Source organism: Schistocerca nitens, chromosome 2, assembly GCF_023898315.1.
Source record: "Schistocerca nitens isolate TAMUIC-IGC-003100 chromosome 2, iqSchNite1.1, whole genome shotgun sequence".
Lineage (NCBI taxonomy): Eukaryota > Metazoa > Arthropoda > Insecta > Orthoptera > Acrididae > Schistocerca > Schistocerca nitens.
The window spans coordinates 1050288681-1050305154 of NC_064615.1; positions in this window are offsets into that span (position 1 = coordinate 1050288681).

The window sequence follows — 16474 nt, forward strand, 5'->3', positions numbered from 1 at the left end:
AACCATAAACCCACTAATGTCGAAAAAGTTCTACACATTCTGAAAACCAGCAACAGTCTATACCGACAACTAACAATAGAAGAAAGTTACTACATACATAAAGCGATAGTGTAAGGAAAAAATGTAATAAATGAAAACACAACACTTTGCAACAACACACTCTTTTCCCTTCTGAGAGAACTGACCAAGGACACAGAACAGAAAGCACAAACACGCAAAAGAACCACTTCCCCATCACACACAGAAACATAAATAAGAAACAGAAGTCGTCGTAATTCCCGCTACAGTTTTCATTGCCTGCTCGCAGCATATGATACACCTCTCGCGACACACGGGAACAGTAAGGTGGCGTACAGAATCAGCTACATGCAGTCCAACGAGCGTGAATACACGAATAACTGATTATCAGCCCAGTACACACCAAAACTGGATTCTACAACACTAATGCAACCCCAAGCGTATATGTTGACATACTAAGTTCATCTTTTAGTATTTGTCTACTAACAGTCGCTTACACAGTTGCAGAAGATATGATATACGCTGAGAAAAAACGGCAACAGAAAAGAAACACAAAAAACACGCCGTAAACAGCGAAAATAATTGTTAAAAACATGCCATAATATACAATAAATAAAGTACTAAGAATGTATGCATAGAAAACTATATTTCAAAAAACGAACAGTAAAAATGTAATTATGTGTTACTGTGTTTTTATATCTATGCTATTTTCTGCCTGTTTTAGTTTTAAAAAACACACTGATGATGGTGATATTTGTCGCCGAAACTAGTTTGGGAAGGCCGGCCGTTGTGGCCGAGTGGTTCTAGGCGCTTCAGTCAGGAACCGCGCGACCGCTACGGTCGCAGGTTCCAATCCTGCCTCGGGCGTGGATGTGTGTGATGTTCTTAGGTTAGTTAGGTTTAAGTAGTTCTAAGTTATAGGGGACTGATGACCTCACATGTTAAGTCCCATAGTGCTCAGAGCCTTATGAAATATTTAGTTTGGGAAGTTAAATAAGTAAACAAATATCAAGGTGTTTTGCATCAAGGCGGACTCGATTTCTCATATTGTTTTTCTATTGAAAAACAGACAAAATGGAAGAGTTCCAAGATAAAGTTATTGCATCTATATCTGCTGCTTTTGATGCTGCTTCTTTTGCTTCTTGTAAAATGTTTTGTGTTTATGTCTCCAGTTTTTTTTCTCCTGAAGTAGCCTTTTTTCTCTTTCCTGTCCATTTATCTTGTTTTTCTCTACTTCCTTTTTTCCGTCTTAAATTCCACATGTATTGAATGAGCATTTCGTGCAGCTTAAATTCTATGCGTTTAAGGAAGGAAAATTGGAACAATGGACCTTACATATGCCTGTAGGACGAACTCAATACTAAAAACATTTCCTAACATATCTTACCTGTGACACTATTTTCTGCAGTGCTCTTCTGTTTTAAGATTGTTGGAAAAGTGTGTTTAATTTCTCACTTCTTGTTATACTAGCCGGCCGGAGTGGCCGAGTGGTTCTAGGCGCTTACAGTCTGGATCCGCGCAACCGCTACGATCGCAGGTTCGGATCCTGCCTCGGGCGTGGATGTGTGTGATGTCCTTAGGTTAGTTAGGTTTAAGTAGTTCTAAGTTCTAGGGGACTGATGACCACAGCAGTTAAGTCCCATAGTGTTCATAGCCATTTTTTTGTTATAGTATTGAGTTACTGCTTGTGCCGGTTTGATCTTGTTTGAATCTGAAGGGCGGTTCTTACCATTGATCCTATCTTTATACTTTTACGACACCATGTGCAGTATCTAAATGTTTCAGATCTTGGAACCCAGGAATACTTGAACTCATAAAATGGATCATATGTAGTACATGGCATTTTAGGAAGTGCCACAAAGTCAGTTTATTGGTATTTGTTGCCAGCGTGAAGGCACCTAATGGTTTAAATATAGTATTTAATTTATTTTAAATAGTTCAAAAGAGTTGTATTTTCTATCGTTTTTCCACGGAACGGTTTTTTTAATTTAATAACTAGACCTGCAATAAAAAAATAAACATAAGCCTGCGCGATTAGTTAGTTGACCACATCGGAAAAAACAGGTTCAAATGGTTCAAATGGCTCTGAGCACTATGGGACTCAACTGCTGTGGTCATAAGTCCCCTAGAACTTAGAACTACTTAAACCTAACTAACCTAAGGACAGCACACAACACCCAGCCATCACGAGGCAGAGAAAATCCCTGACCCCGCCGGGAATCGAACCCGGGAACCCGGGCGTGGGAAGCGAGAACGCTACCGCACGACCACGAGATGCGGGCGGAAAAAACAGGAACACGTTCACAGCGACACGTGTGAATTGAACACTTGGCTGGTAAAAAAAAAAAAAAAAATCTTACAAATCGATACATAAGGCAAAGAGGAATTGAAGGCTACCAAATTTCTTAACATTAATTTTGCAAAATAAAACACAACTTTTGTAACATATTGACAATACAGTTAACGCACTAACTTACATTTCTTTTACTACACAATGATATTTCAGCACGGTCCAGCAGCCAAAAAAGAAGACTATGGAGTACAAGCAGAGGGAAGTAGCAAAAATTTGACCACGTGACGTCATCTTGAGCTATAATCCTGCTGTTTTATAAGGCTGGCAGACTCGTTTTGTGTTTAACCGCCATTAAAATACCGTTATGACATCACGTGCTCGTAGCTTTTGTATTGCATACTGCAGCAGGAGCTATCACCAGTCTGATAATCGAAATTTACCGAAAGCGAACGAGACAAAACTAACTGAATGTTTTGGGCCGTGTTTTAAGAAGTGATGTTATGAAGTATCGCTTACAGACCATTCCCGCAGCCGTAATAAATTTGAAACTTCCTGGCAGTTTAAAACTGTGTGCCAGACCGAGACTCGAACTCGGGACCTTTGCCTTTCGCGGGCAAGTGCTCTACCACTGAGCTACCCAAGCACGACTCACGCCCCGTCCTCCCATCTTCACTTCTGCCAGTACCTCGTCTCCTACCTTCCAAACTTTAAATAAGGTCTCCTGCGAACCCTGCAGAACTAGAACTCCTGAAAGAAAGGATATTGCGGAGACATGGCTTAGCCACAACCTGGGAATGTTTCCAGAATGAGATTTTCACTCTGCAGCGGAGTGTGCGCTGATATGAAACTTACTGGCACATTAAAACTGTGTGCCGGATCGAGACTTGAACTCGGGACCTTTGCCTTTCGCGGGCAAGTGCTCTACCACTGAGCTACCCAAGCACGACTCACGCCCCGTCCTCACAGCTTCACTTCTGCCAGTACCTCGTCTCCTATCTTCCAAGGTAGAAAGTAGAAAGCAGTTTGGCCAAATAAAGTAGCTGAACAAAAAATATTTTCCGTCTTAAGACGTTCTCTTAGAACTGAATAGATGGGAATAATGGACGTTGCCGGAGGATTATTTATTCAAAGGCTTCATTTCTTTCACGTATCTGAGAGACACCGTAGCACTGGTGGATAATTGTTTTCGATGACAGCATTTTTTTCCAGTCTACCAGACGCATCTCCTCTCAGTGCCGCCGCCCTTTTCTCCATTAATTCTACATTAAAGCACTAAATACACTACTTGCCATTAAAATTGCTACACCTAGAAGAAATGCAGATGATAAACGGGCATTCATGGGACAGTTATATTATACTAGAACTGACATGTGATTACATTTTCCCGCAATTTGGGTGCATAGATCCTGAGAAATCAGTACCCAGAACAACCACCTCTGGCCGTAATAACGGCCTTGATACGCGTGGGCATTGAGTCAAACAGAGCTTGGATGGCTTGTACAGGTACAGCTGCCCATGCAGCTTCAACACGATACTACAGTTCATCGAGAGTAGTGACTGGCATATTGTGACGAGCCAGTTGCTCGGCCACCATTGACCAGACGTTTTCAATTGGTGAGAGATCTGGAGAATGGGCTGGCCAGGGCACCAGTCGAACATTTGCTGTATCCAGAGAGGCCCGTACAGGACCTGCAACATGCGGTCGTGCATTATCCTGCTGAAACGTAGGGTTTCGCTGGGATCGAATTAAGGGTAGAGCCACGGGTCGTAACACATCTGAATGTAACGTCCACTGTTCAAAGTGCCGTCAATGCGAACAAGAGGTGACCGATACGTGTAACCAATTGCATCCCCTACCATCACGCCGGGTGATACGCCAGTATGACGATGACGAATACACGCTTCCAATGTGTGTTCACCGCGATGTCGCCAAACACGGATGCGACCATCACGATGCTGTAAACAGAGCCTGGATTCATCCGAAAAAATGACGTTTTGCCATTCGTGCACCCAGGTTCGTCGTTGAGTACCATCGCAGGCGCTCCTGTCTGTGATGTAGCGTCAAGGGTCTCCGAGCTGATAGTCCCTACAGCTGCAAACGTCGTCGAACTGTTCGTGTAGATGGTTGTTGTCTTGCGAACGTCCCTATCTGTTGACTCAGGGATCGAGGCGTGCCTACACGATCCTTTACAGCCATGCGGGTAAGATGCCTGTCATCTCAACTGGTAGTGATACGAGGCCGTTGGGATACAGCACGGCGTTCCGTATTACCCTCCTGAACCCACCGATTCCATATTCTGCTAACAGTCATTGAATCTCGATCAACACTAGCAGCAATGTCGCGATACGATAAACCGCAATCGCGATAGGCTACAATTCGACATTTATAAAAGTCGGAAACGTGATGGTACGCATTTCTCCTCCTTACACGAGACATCACAACTACGTTTCACCAGGCAACGCCGGTCAACTGCTGTTTGTGTATGAGAAATCGTTTGGAAACTTTCCTCATGTCAATACGTTGTAGGTGTCGCTACCGGCGCCACCCTTGTGTGAATGCTCTGGAAAGCTAATCATTTGCATATCACAGCATCTTCTTCCTGCTGGTTAAATTTCGCGTCTGTAGCACGCCATTTTCGTGGTGTAGCAATTTTAATGGCCAGTAGTGTAATTTGCCATAATCATACAGGATTGCAATGTTGCTGCTTTTACGATTTCATTGCCTTGAATTCCCATATACCGTACTTAGTACCGTGTGTTGTACCCACCTGGTAGTCCATTCCCCCGCATATCAGGCAGGCCGTCCCGGCAGCGGTCCGCCAGGAGTAAGTGCGTAAACAACTCTCACGCGGTACTTGCCTTTTATGGCCCGGACCGTTTGCTATGTCGCCTCCACAGCGTCTGGGGGCGCAACTAGAGCCCTGTAACCGCGCGGCCTATCCGTGCGGCCCGCACAAGCCTGTAATATCGGAGTGAGAACGCTAATACGCTTCCTGAACGTTGGCAGAATCGCCGAAGATTACCTTCGCTAGTGACAGCAGTGTGAGCACATGTACACGTGGCTGGCACAGCGCGCGTGATCCACACGGATTCCACACGCCTGCCCTCACTTGCACACAGGCTGCGAATTTGCAGTGTGTACATGAGCGATGCGCTTCGTTTGGAAACAGACTTGGCCGAAATTTATGCGAATGACGAACAACAAATACGAGTTACTATTCGTTATTCGTGAATACCAAATATTCACTTACACGAACAAAAAGACTTATACGTCATCTGTGAATACAAAGTGTTAACAATAATAGATCAATATATTTTGCGTTTCTTTTAAATTACTTTTCAGAACAACTCTTTTTTTGGAAGTCTCATCAGAAACTGAATTTGTTCTATGGAGATTTATCGTTGTGGCACTAAAGAAAATACGTTCCATACATCCAATGCACTCCTGAATTCGTGTTTAATCTATTTTTCAGCTCATAATCTTCTTCAGCAAAAATTGAGAAATCATCAGTTCCGTGTGTTTTTTGTGATTCTGTTTTCACTCCACTTCTCAAGGTACATTCCAAATAAAATCTCGTTTTTACATCATAATGTCATTAGAAACTAGCGACCCGATTTCTTTGGCATTTCTTTGGTTATTATATGTCTGAAGTTTGTTATAAGACTTCCGTGGTCATGGATAAGTGTTTTTAAATCGTGGGTAAGACTTAACTGTAATAATTTCGGTTGGTGTAGAAAGACGAATAACGTCTTCCAGTCGTCTCTTCATCTTTCACGACACAGAAGTTGCAAGCGTGCTGTAATATTAAGAAGGCGAACCTATTGTCTATTCCGAACTTTTTGAAATTCAGTGCTCTACGTAACTGCTTAAACGGATGTCAGATAAAAAAAATTATTCCATATTCTAACTGCAAATTTACTCAGAGTTAATCCGAAAACATTTTGGATGACCATCAACGTTCAGCAGCATTCCATAACCGTTTTAAGAGACTTTTGATTAAATGTATGCTAATGTTAATTGATTGACCGAGTACATCGAAAAAGTTCAAAGAAGGCTATCACGTATTGTATTATGGCGACATAGGGGAGAGAGTATCACTGAAACGATACAGGATTTGTAGTGGACACCATAAAAACAAAGGCTTTTTTCGTTGCGGGGGAATCTTCTCACGAAATTCCAATCACCAACTTTCTCCTCCGAAAGCGAAGATATTTTGTTGACACCGACCTGCATAGGTAGAAACGATCACCACGATAAAGTAAGTTACATCAGAGATCGTACGGAAAGATATAGGTGATCGTTCTATCCGCGCGCTATGCGAGATTGGAATAATAGAGAATTGTGAAGGTGGTTCGAAGAACCCTCTGCCAGGTACTTACGCGTCATTTGCGGAGTATCCACGTAGATGTAGATGTAGTGAAGAAGGCAGAATTTTCAGATGCAACGCTCTGGTCCGTTTGGACCTGACAGCTTCTCACGGCAGTAGGAGCGGCGCTGGCTACGAAGGATGGGTGCGACGTGGCCACTATTCTCCAGCCGGCCGACAGAACTTGTGCAACAATGGAGACAGCAAACACGCTAAGCATCGCAAAAGCTGCAGCGAAGTAGAAAGAGTATCAGGCGGCGGCAAAATTACAAGCGTCGAAAGGTGGAAACAGCGGCAAAATTTCAGAATGTAAAGGAACCACAAGACGGGCTATAGATACAAATCGAGACTTGGAAGACCACAATTTCGGTGTGTGTGTGTGTGGGGGGGGGGGGGGGGGGAAGTGGTGGCCTGTAGCGCACTTCGGATGTGGTGTCACCGCCAGACACCACACTTGCTAGGTGGTAGCTTAAATCGGCCGCGGTCCATTAGTACATGTCGGACCCGCGTGTCGCCACTGTCAGTGATCGCAGACCGAGCGCCACCACACGGCAGGTCTCGAGAGACTGACTAGCACTCGCCCCAGTTGTACGACGACTTTGCTAGCGACAACATTGACGAAGCCTTTCTCTCATTTGCCGAGAGTCAGTTAGAATAGCCTTCAGCTAAGTCCATGGCTACGACCTAGCAAGGCGCCATTAGTTACCTCATGAATCTAAAGAGTCTCACTTGTATCATCAAGAATGCTGTATACAAATGATGGATTAAAGTTAAGTATTATAGCACTACGTACTTTTCTTTATAGCATTCATTACGTCTCCTGTTTCAGACTTATCTCTAGCCTGCGTCAGTAACGCGTGCCTTTCGGCTACTTCAGAGTGGCGTGGTTGTCTCACTACGCTACAACATCGGAAAAAGTGGACATTCGAAACTTGAACAACTATACCATAAATACAGATGCATCCTTTTGCCTTAATCACGACTACTCTATGTACGAGATGTGACAACTTTATGTTATTTTCAGGCAGACATCATGCCTAGCGTAAGCACGTTGCCAGTAGAACGACATATCTCACCCAAGGACAGTTCGTTACATCGCCCACAGCAGCAAATAAACAGCCGATAATAACTTATCGTAGCTGTAACAAGGATGTGAATTTAGGTTTTCGCAATACTTGTCGTTGTACGTTCGAAATAGCGGACGAGCCGGAACCAATCTCAGGGGCGGATATTCTGTACGCATACACTATCACTATGGACATTCGGTTGTGTCGATTCGAGAAAGGAAAAGAAATGGTAAATGGGCGTCCAGAAAAATTCAGAGAAAGAGGAAGAGGTTCGGTGAAAGTCACAGAGGTAGACCAGCATGTGGACCTAACAACACAAACGCTGACCACAGTGGCACACATTACGGTTCAGCACACAAAGACAGTGGCAGTCACTCCAGTCTATTTTAGATTGTGAAGACTGGAGCCAGACTGGTTCGCTTAACCAAAGGTCGAGTTCGAACGCATATTAGAAAAAGGATTGATCCGGAGATGTGATATTGCATATTGTCCTCACGTTTACATCTAGTTAAAAAAAAAAAAAAAAAGACGGAAGCTGAAGGCATCGCCGTGATTACAGGGAATCGAATGCTCTCACGATACCCGATCGATATCCAGTGCCAAATACTCGTTATTTTACAAATGTGCTAGTGGGAACTAAATATTTCAACGTCATAGACTGTCAGTAGGCATTCCATCAAATACCGGTTGCAGAAGATCGTATACTGAAGACGGCTCTCATTACATATTTCGACATAGATTTTTTACGTATGCCATTTTGCCGTAAAAACGCGGCTCGAACGTGGCAACGTTTCATTGATGACGTGTTACGAGGGACAGACTTCACCTTCGCCTTTCTCGACGATATACTGACATTTTCAGCAACCCAGAATCGTCGGGAGGGCACCTTCAAGCAGATTTTGACGGACTACATAGGTATGGGATAATAATTAATGAAAATAAGTGCAACTTAAGGAAAAAACCACTTGACGTATCTGGGTCTAACAGTTTCATCAGACAGTATCCGTCTCTTGGAAGAGAAAGTGGGACTTAAACAACAAATATCTGGGCTGTTAAATATGAAACAGTTACATAAGTTCTTAGATGCTGTAAATTTTTACTGTCCACATCTGCTGGGAGCAGCTGCTTTGCAAACACCGCTCACAGAGGCGCTGACAGGCCCTAATACCAGTAAACAACAGATGCTAGGTTGGACACCCTGCAGGCAGCGAAACTAGCTACAACGGTCGATACAGGCCAGGCAGCTACTGGAGCAGCGTTACGTCAATGCTCTGCTGGACACTGGCAGCCGTTAGGTTGTTTCTCACAGAAACTCACGGAAACACAAAGGAACTAGACTGCGTACGACTGAGAACTTTTAACAGTATAACAGGCACTAAGTCACTTTCGGCGTTATGTAGGCGGTAGACCAATTCACATGTACACACACCACAACCACTCACTTTTATATTCAGCAAGCGTACGGATGCTCTGCCATCTGAGCAGTTCAGACAGTCGAATACGTAAGCCAGTTCACCATCGTCTTATGTCATTTAAAAGCAGAGGTGAATACCGTAGCAGACAATTTCTCTAGGGTCGCGGAGGTAACCAATGCTGTGGATTACGCGAGACTGCCAAGACAGCAAAGAGAAGATGCACAACTTCAGCTTTTTCCGCAGAGTGCCTCCACAGGGTTGAGACTGCAGGAAATAGGTCCGGAAGGTGATCCTGTTAAAATATGGCATGATACGTCACAAGGAAGGCCTATACCGTTCGTGCCTAAACGATTACGGTGAGAGATTCTATTCATAATTTGGCTCATCCAGGTACACGAGGGAGTATAAAATTGCTAACGGAACGCATTGTTTGGCTTGGAGGAAGGAAGGTTGTCGAAGATGGACACAAGCATGCCATGACTGTCGACGTTGTAAGGTGGTACGTCACGTAAAGAAAAAAGGTGGACACATTGGAGAACCATTTGGTCGTTTTGAACATGTGCAACTCGAAGTAGTTGGCCCACTGCCGATTTCTGAACGTTAGCGTTATCTGCTGACAGCAGTTGACAGGTTTACCAGACGGTCAGAAGCTGAACCAATTCAAGCCAAATCACCAGAGAGGATCAGTCGAAGATTATTGGCGACATAGGTAGGAATATTCGAAAGCCTAATGTACGACACCGTCTGACCATGGTCGTCAGTTCGATTCCCCATTATTTGTTGAACTGGCGAACATTTGCCGATTCCGACGTCAACGAACAACAAGTTATCACCCAGAAAGTAAGTTCTTTATGGCTCTGAGCACTATGGGACTTAACATCTATGGCCATCAGTGCCCTAGAACTTAGAACCACTTAAACCTAACTAACCTAAGGACATCACACACATCCATGCCCGAGACACGATTCGAACCTGCGACTGTAGCAGTCGTGCGGTTGCAGATTGAAGCGCCGGCCGCGGTGGCCGTGCGGTTCTAGGCGCTGCAGTCCGGAACCGCGGGACTGCTACGGTCGCAGGTTCGAATCCTGCCTCGGGCATGGATGTGTGTGATGTCCTTAGGTTAGTTAGGTTTAAATAGTTCTAAGTTCTAGGGGACTGATGACCTAAGATGTTAAGTCCCATAGTGCTCAGAGCCATTTGAACATTTTGAACCAGATTGAAGCGCATAGAACCGCTCGGCCACACCGGCCGGCTTTAAGGGAAAGAGAAATGAACTTATATGTTCTCGCATGTGCGTAGAAGAAGTTATTACTTAATATGATGTTACGTAGTTGCCATAGGTATATGAATTTTCATTCAGTTAAAATCGCCGCTGTTCCTGATTTTCAAACACATTTCTGTAGAAATAAACTGGATTCATCAAATACCATAATAAGTAATTCTTTTACACTATTCTTTTTAGAAGAGAAAAACGTTTCATTTCTTAACACCACACACAAATGACTCTTACGTAAGTATTTCAATGTACATCTGTCATCAAATGTGGCTTTTTCTGGACAGATACCTTTGAACTCTGGCATAGACCTAAAGTTATCATGTTATATTTTCGTTCATGAAACATCATTCCATTGCTAAAAACATAGGCCCCAGCATCTAAGAGAAGCTTGTGGCATTTTCTTCCTGCGTGCGGTCATCGGCTCCCTGACGTCACCAAGCGAGGTGGTGCATTGTTTAGCAGACTGCACCCTCATGCGGGACGACGAGGGGTCAGACCCGCTCCCGGCCATCCAGATTTAGGTTTACCGTGACTTCCTTAAATCACTTCAGGCAAATGACGGGTTGCTTCCTTTGAAACGCACGGCCGACTTCTTCCCCTATCCTTCCCTCATCCGATGGAACCGATAACCTTGCTGTTTGGTCTCCTTCGCTAAACCAACCAATTCACCAGCCTCTGATTCTACATCCTGCGACTTGAACTTTCCGGCTCAGTCAGAAGATTTCTTCCACTGCCGCTTAGTTGCTGCGCTGCTCATGAAATATAAGAAACAACAAACATACACATCTGTAGGTTTTAAAACAGTAATTAACAGAATTTATACAAATATTGTCTGTATCACACTGTACCGAATATGAATAAGTTCAGGCCGACACTTGCCATGCGTCGTTGCTGCGCTACCTGATTGTGTAAAAAAACCCGTATCATCATATACGAAATTAATACCTTCATGGCGCGATAATGTCGATGAAAGAGCCACTAAAGCAGAATTTACTGAATATGATTTTCCGAAATTCCTCTACTATAAAAGACGAAGAAAATATTCCAGACTTCGAATCAAGAACTACTGCCAACATGAGTAACTTAGAAGCATACATCTTCGGTGGCACTAGATCTTGAGGAATTACTATCTAAATCCCCATCACATACCTGCATTCTCGGTTTTGCAATGAATGCTCTACGAAATTGTGGCGGAGAAAATTTAATGGACTATATAACAGATTTACTAAAGAGTCTGCCCCCACTGCGCTTGTCCATCTTCTTTTAGAGTACCGCTACACAGTGTGGGATCTTTACAAGATAGGATTAATGGAGTACATCGAAAAAGTTCAAAGAAGGTAGCAGGTTTTGTATTATCATGAAATAGGGGAGAGAGCGTCACTGAAATGATACTGGACATTATTAAAACATAGGCATTTTTCCTTGCAGTATCTCCTCACGAAATTCCAATAACCATTTTTCTCCTCCGCAAACGAAAATTTTGTTGACGCCAACCTACATCGGGAGAAACGATCATCATAATGAAACAAGGGAAATCAGAGCTCGCTCGGAAAGATATGGATCTTCGTTTTTTCCGCGCGCTGTACAAGACTGGAATAATTGACAATTATTGTGAAGGAACCCTCTGCCAGTCACTTAAATGTGGTTTGCAGCGTATCCATGTAGATGCAGAAGTAGATGAAATTTTCTTTCATTCCTCTTTTGATACAGAAGCTCAACACACTAGCAGAAAACTGTAAATTTGATTTGAACCAATCTTAAAAGAAATTTTTTAACTTAATTAAAAATTTTTGTTACGCTGAGCTTGTAGACAATTTTGAGATTTCTCGTCTGTGTCTGAACATAATTCGGATTCTTGTTATGACTTTTTCATCTGTGTTTGTGTTCCTCAACACAAAACCTCTGGAGGAATTCTGAGTTTTCAGTGTTCGTCATTCCACTACTAATCACCAGTTCGGAAACATAACACTGCTGTCTGTATCGGTTGTGCTAACAACCTTAGCTGCTTCCATTAATGATTTGGATTTTCTTTCTGTGCTTCTCTATTTTATTCCATCCAGTTTTGTATAAAGACAACGTCAGTTATCAGGTAGTCCTTTAATGGTAAAGAAGTTTTGAAAATGTGGTGGTGAGTATAGTGTTTCATAGATTTGGAAAACTAAATGAGGTAATGGTAAGCATGCTATAGTTGCTACAAAGGCATTAAATCGCGTCCAGCCAAGATGGTTTTATCTTCCGTCGTTCAGTAGTTTCTCGTCCAGCATGTGGAACAGCTTGATGAGGATTCCGCAACTTTTCTTTTTATTTAAAACGACGACCAGTTGCAGTCTCCAAGTCTAGGACAACACATGTCCGCTCAGGAGGCCTGACATATGCTACCGGATATTAGACTTTCGAGCCGAAAATAAACGTGGTCTTGAATAAAATGTGCTACTGGTGCAGACGTTTGCTTCTAAGTCCAGTTCTACTGCTCTTTTAGTTCTAAAACCTTTTCCCACTATTTATAGCTGGGAATGGTGTATTGTTTAGTTATTGTACTTACTTCACGACAGACTTATTCATAAATGCGTCATAAATGATGATATAACTGATGTTAGGCCGTACCTCCGAATAGTGCAAGCACACAGTATATTTAATATATTTCACTTCAATAAATTTCAAATAATTTCATGTTCAGAGACATAAATTATTAAATGCTCTTAAAAAAATAGAAAAACAAAACACTCTGGGTTTGCTTCTTTGTGTATGCTACTCCGTTCATTACATAGTAATATTTCCATCTAATACTCTGAATTCTTATATCTGTTCTTCTCATCGATAAAGTCTACTCAGAGTTTTACAAGATTTTCGTGCTTCTTTTCCTTGCAGGTGTGTTTACCTCTTTAGGTTAATTACTTATCATTGATCCGTAATGCTCACGACGCCATTACTTGTGTTTCCATTTTGACTATGTACTTCGTAAACCATCGTAAATCTATTTCACGGTATACTTATTTCTCTAACTACAGCCTACTGTTAGCTAGTTTCAAATCCATGTCTGCAGGCTTACAAAATGCGTGGGCCATCTAGCCACGATGCTTGTCTCTATATCTGTTTTGCTTTGCTGATCCATGGGGACAGAAAGCCGACTGAGTATTATTTTCTGCCTGCCTCCTTCCTTGAAATTAATTTGTTTCAAAATAATCTGTACAATTAGAAGAATATTAATATGGAATCGTAAAAGAATAAATAATATTGAGATGTTTCACTTTGTTTTGTACTTTTTCTTTTTTGCTTTAAGTTAGCTTGCCAGATATAGCAGCGTGCAGTCAACAAAAGTATTTCAGTTATTATGGTTATTATTACTATTGAAGTAGTTGTTAAAATATTAAATGGGAGAAGCAACAATGTGGCTACGAAGTTAGCTATCGATAATGAGGGTTTTAAATAACTAACACGCCATGCCGACTCTGTAAGAGTGGTTGTAACAATTTGGTAATAAATGTAATGGGCGTCAGTGCCGTCATTTGGAAAGGGGTTGTAAAAGCTAGAGAAAGTCCCAAAAACCATCTGATCGAAGCAGTTAAAGTGATGCCTCCATGGTTAGCGTAGGACGCTCCAGTCTCAACGCATAGAAGGTCACAGATATGACGTCCCGTATCGAACAATGTTGCATGAGTTATAAGTGTCAGTACGAAACGATAATCCTTACAACTGCTTTATTTTTCAGTTTGTACGTCAGAAACACCTGGCCACTCGTGATTCACAGGGGAAGAGACAATTAAAAACGTGACCTCCGTCCCCATACCATGCCGAGCCCATCCGTACCGACCAACTACCGTGTCATCCTCCGCAAGTTGCGTCATCGGATGCGGTACTGAGACGCGCGGGGTTAGCACCCCGGCTCTCCCGACTGTTGTCAGTTTTCGTGACGTGGATCCCCTGCTACACGCTCAGATAGCTCCTCAGTTGGCACTATGAGGCTGAGTGCACCATATTCCAGTCCTCCTACTGAGGGAAAAATCTCTGGCAGTGCGGGGAATCGAACCCAAGTCAACCACATGGGAGTGAGTTGAGCCGATCACTGAGCTAGGAGCCGAACCGGAACAGACAAGCGTCAAGACTATATTTAGCGTGAAAAACACGGAGAAAAACTGCTGTAGATAAGAAACAAGTACTCGATAATTCAGATGGCTGCTTAAATACAAAGTGGTGGCATATCAAACACGAGTTTGGAGCTGAGTGCTACTTGCTAAAGTTAAGTTGTTTACAGAGTTACTTATGACGCACATGCGCGGAAAATCAAAGATCAGAATCACTGGACTTTGGACCTGAACCGGTGTCGTAAAGTGATTTGGGAACGGGGTACTTTATCTCTCTGCGTCATAAAGCACCCTTTGTGATAACGGGACTGTCGCAAGAGGTGACTGACTGGACTCGTCCGATCTGCAGTAAGAGGAAAGAGTCCCCGACTCTGAGTCGATACATCTGCGTCTGCATCTACATCTGCATAATTACTCTGCAGTTCAGTATTAAGTGCCTCGCAGATAATTCATCGAACCATCTTCGAACTGTTCCTTTATTGTTCCATTGTACAACAGCGGGTGGCAAAACGCGACCACTTAAATTCCTCCGTATGAGTTCTAATTTTTCTCATTTATTATGACGATCATTTCTCACTATGAGGTAGGAGTCAACAAGGTATTATCACACTCTGAAGAGAAAGTACGTGACTGCAATTTCATGAGAAGACGTTTCCTAAAAAAAACGCCTGTTTTAATTATTGCCACCCCAGTTCGCGTATCAAATAAGTGGCACTCTGTCCCGTATTCCGCAATAGTATTAAACGAGCTGCCCTTCTTTGAACATTTTCGATGTCCTCCGTCAATCTTATCTGATGAGGATCCATAACCGCACAGCAGTTATCGAGAAAGTGGCCAAGTGTGGTGTAAGCTGTCTCTTTTGTAGACCTGTTGAATAATTTTCTGAGTTTTCTGCCAATAAATCGCCGTCTTTGGTTTGCTTTTCCCACAATGCTATGTAGGTGATCGTTCCAATTTAAATTATTCGTTATTGTAATCCTAAGTATTTTGTTGAATTTGCAGCCTTTAAACTTCTGTGTTTTATAGTGTAATCTATGTCCAGCTGGTTCCTTTCTGGTACTAATGTGAATGACTTCAAACTTTTCATTATTTAGAGTCAACTGCCACTTTTTACACCCTACAGATATCTTGTCCAATCCTTTTTCAGTTGGTTTTGATCATCTGTAGACTTTACAAGACAGTAAATGACAGGACTATCAACATAAATCTATGAGGGCTGCTCAGGTTGTCTCCTAACCCGTTTATGTTTGTCAGGAACAACAAAGGGCATATAGCATGTCCCTGGGGAACACGACATATCACTTCTGTTTTTCTTCACGTCTTTCCGTCAGTTACTACAAACGGTGACCTTTCTGACAGGAAATCATGAATCCATTCCCACAACTGAGATGATACTCCATAGGACAAAATTTGATTAGAAGACGATTGTGAGAAACGATGTGAAAAACCTTCTCGGAATTTAAAAATACGGAATCAGTTTCACATCCCCTGTAGATAGCATTCATTATTTCGTTTAGAGTAAAGATCTAGTCGTGTTTTACAAGAACAGCATTTTATGAATCTCTGTTGGGTATTTGTCAATAAATTGTTTTCTTTGAGGTAATTCACACTGTTCGATGACAGTATATGTTGCAAAACCCTACTGAAAGTCGACGTTAATTTTATGGCTATGAAAGTTCGCAGAATACTCGTATTTCCTTTCTTGGGTACTGGAATGACTTGCGCAGCTATCCAGTCTTTAGGTACGGATATTTAGACCAGCGGGCTGTCGCATATGATTGCTGAGTGTGGGGCTGCTGTATCAGCACACGCTGAATGGAATCTAACTGGTATAAGATCTGAAGGCCTTGCCCTTATTAAGCAATTTAGGCTGATTCAGTTCACCGAAGATGTTTACTTCTAAGTTACTCATGTTGGCAGTAGTTGTTGATTCGAACTCTGGAATATTTTCTTCAC